A 3,960-nucleotide genomic window follows, 5' to 3' on the forward strand; every position below is an offset into this window, starting at 1 on the left:
CATCCATCCATCCATCCATCCATCCATCCATCCATCCATCCATCCATCCATCCATCCATCATCTTCCGCTTGTTCTGAAGTCGGATCACGGGGCAGCAGCTTGAGCAGGGAGGCCCAGACATCTCTTTCCACAGCCACCTCTTCCAGCTCTTCTGGGAGGACTCCAAGGCGTTCCCAGGCCAACCGATTGTCTCTCCAGCGTGTCCTGGGTCTTCCCCAGGGTCTCCTCCCAGTCGAACATGCCCTAAGCACCTCCCTAGGGAGGCGCCCAGGGAGCATCCTGACCAGATGCCTGAACCACCTGAACTGCCTCCTTCAATGTGGAGGAGCAGCGGTTCTACTCGGAGTGTCTCCCGGATTAACTGAACTTCTCACCCTATCTCTAAGGGAGAGTCCAGCTACCCTGCAGAGGAAACTCATTTCAACCGCCTGTATCTACGATTTCATTCTTTCGGTCACTACTCAAATCTTGTGACCATAGGTGAGGGTAGGAACATAGACCGACCAGTAAACAGAGCTTTCCCTTACAACTCAGCTTCCTCTTCACCACAACGGACCGGTACAGAGTCCGCAACTACTACTGTAGAATCTGCACCAATCCATCTGTCAATCTCACGTTCCATTCTTCCCCCACTCGTGAATAAAACACAGCGGTACATAAACTCCAAGGCAGAACCTCACCCTCGACCCAAAGAGAGCAATCCACCCTTTTCCGGTTGAGGACCATGGCCTCAGATTTTGGAGGTGCTGACTCTCATCCCAGCCGCTTCACACTCGGCTGCGAACCGCTCCAGTGAGAGCTGAAGATCACGGCACGACGACGCCAACAGGACCACATCATCTGCAAAGATCAGAGATGGAATCCTGACGCCCGCTGGCTGCACAGAGAAATTCTGTCCATAAAAGTTATGAACAGAATCGGTGACAATGGGCGGCTCTGGCGGAGTACAACTCCCACCCTGAAGGGGTCCGACTTACTACCGGCAATGCAAACCAAACTCTTGCACCGCTTTTATACCAAGTACGGTAGTTAGTGTTTAAACATTACACAATGAGTTCAGAAACACATTTCTTTTTATTAAGAACACAGCATCCATGTATCCTCTGTCAGCCTGCGGAGCCAACATGTCGTCTATTGCATCACCCTGCAGCTCAGCTGGGGGCCTCGGGTTAATGCACCCACAAAAAACCCCACATCACCTCACATCTGCTCATGCCTGGAAAGCAGTATGATGATGATGATGATGATGTACTGAGCAAACACTACTGAGGTTTTGAAGAACCGGGTTGTGCAGCTTTGTTCTTTTGAACTCTGGTTGGTTACTAGGCAACAAGAGTGACTGAGTGAGAAGCTCATGGGAACCAGGAGAGGGATAATTATCTCTTTATAGGAAATCTACTATCATTTCTCCTCTTTTGTTAGCCACGAGGGAATAATAGTTACAACTGTTCAGACTCTGAAGGTGATCTGACATTAGACGAACTGACCTCACTGATCTGTGCTGTGGAAACACAAAAAAAAAATAATAATTGTTTGTTTTTTTGCATCTTTTGATACTGTGATGTTTCCTTTATAGTATCATCGAAACCAAATTTAAAATCATCTGCATCAAAATCATTGAACGTTAAATTCAAGAGCCACCTTACTGAAACAATAAAAATCACTCTGAACTAGTTACTACTTGACTGGTTTAGCTTATTAATAATAATAATAAAAAAAATTATCATTTATCTAATTGTTTTTGCTTTCTTGACTTTAGACTACGAATAAACTTGCAAACTCATTTTATACTTGAGCGTTAAACGTTTGCGATTAAAGCAATTTATGTGCAATCGTTGGATTGTTTTAAGTAAATGCTTGGTTTAAAGACTTGCAAATGAAATTTCTTTTACGTGTTTCAATATTTGAACAAACCTACTCAACATGAAAAAAAAAAAAATCACAATTCAGATGTTTTGCAGTGGGTCTCAGGAAAGGTTGTGAACAGGTAACGTCTTACCTGTTATCAGATAAGACAACCAACTAGCCGGAGCATATCCTGACATCTTCAGCCTGTCGTTATCCCAGGCAGTGGTTCCCCGTATTTTCAAATCCACCATCATCATACCAGTTCCCAAAGGTCCAGACACGTCCACCCTTAACGACTACATGCCAGTGGCACTAACATCTGTATGAAGCGCTTAGAAAAACTGGTTCTTAAGCACATCAACTGCACAGTCCCAGATACTGTCAACCCCCTCCAGTTTACCCACTAACAATCGATCAGTGGTTGATGTGGTAGCAGTAGCCCCGCAACACGTTCTGCAACACCTGAAAACAGCAGAACGTACTCCAGAATGCTCTTCCTGGACTCCAGTTTGGCTTTGGATACCATCCGCCCGGGCAACCTGATAGAGAAGCTGACAGACCTCGGCATCCCAACTCCCAGCTGCTACTGGATCCTGGACTTCCTGACAGATAGACCACAGGTGGTGAGAATGGGAGGACAGGTGTCTGCTGCAGGGCTGTTGCCTCAGCCCTAAACTGGTTAATCTGTACATCTATGACTGTCTCCACCCAGCACAACACCATCATTATTAAATATGCTGACGACACTATATCAAGGCTCACCCAGGAGGGGAGCGGGTCAGGGTACAGGAGACAACATTATAAGCTATGGAGAGAAGAACAACCTCATCCGCAACACAGACAAGACTAAATAGATCATACTGGACTTCAGGAAGAACCCTCCCCCATTACAGCCTGTGATCATTTAATGGACTGGAGTGCTGACAGCCATAGATTCTTGGGACTGCAGGTTACATGGGACCTGAGCTGGTCTCTCAACGCCACAGCTGCAGTGGAAAAACGCCCAGCAAAGTCTTTACTTCATTAGGCTGCTCAGGAAACTGGGTCTGAACCAGTGCCCTCTCACACAGGCTTATGGAGGACTGTCCTAACCACAGCATCACCGTCGGGTATGGGAACGCCACACAAGCAGAAAGAAAGACACTGCAAAGAGTCACGGAGACGGTGGAGAGGACCACAGGGACAAGACTTCCGTCCGTGGACTCGACGTATGAAGAACGCCGTCGAAGAAGAGCAGCAGGAATCACGAAGGACTCACTCCGTCCAGCTCACTCTCTTATCAGACACAAAATATGTTCATACAACCCGAGACACAGTAGAGATGACATCATCATCATCAGCCACAGTACAAGTTTATTAATAGTTGTTTCTCTGCCACAGTCAGACTGAAGGCGAAACAAAACTACTGCTCAGGTGCAATAATAACTCTACACTGCCCAACTTCACTGGTCATGTGACATGGTTTACTTCCTGTACAACATATCAACCACTTTGTTCTTATTTTTATTTATTTAGTGTTGTTTCAGTGTTCTGACTATGTGAGAGCTCTGCACAAGAATTACAGGATTATTGGTCTGTGCACAAACGGCAAATAAGGCTTGAACATAGGATTTTGAATGACCTCCGTTAGGAAGAAAAGAGTTTTACTGAGTTTTATCTGGATCGATGAGCTAATGCCTAGTTAGAATGGGGCCAAGGCTAAACTGGATGTCTGCTCCAATCCGCACTCGGTTGTGTTGACAGGGCGAGCCGCCCTCCTAGGATGAAGGGAAACACTGGTGACTTTGTGAAGGTTTATAAAGTGACGTTTACATGAACCATTTCATAAAACCTTTGACACTGAAGTAGTTTTGAAATCTGATTTCATCTTGGCTGCACTTCATTATCAGAATTAAACGGTCTCTCCAAACGGAGGTCATTGAAGGTTTGTCCACAGCAGGTGAGATATTAATTATTTGCAATCTTTCCACAAGACTCTTCTCAGAAACTTCAGATTTTGTTAGTGCGTTTTTTGTGACCTCCTCAGCTTTAAGCTGATTAAAAGCAAAGTCCGCCACGCCTGATTCTGGCAACGATTCATTATTGTTGTGCTTGTTTTTGTTTACGCTCAG

The sequence above is a fragment of the Nematolebias whitei genome, chromosome 12 (assembly GCF_014905685.2).
Source record: "Nematolebias whitei isolate Nwh7 chromosome 12, NemWhi1, whole genome shotgun sequence".
In the NCBI taxonomy this organism is placed as follows: domain Eukaryota; kingdom Metazoa; phylum Chordata; class Actinopteri; order Cyprinodontiformes; family Rivulidae; genus Nematolebias; species Nematolebias whitei.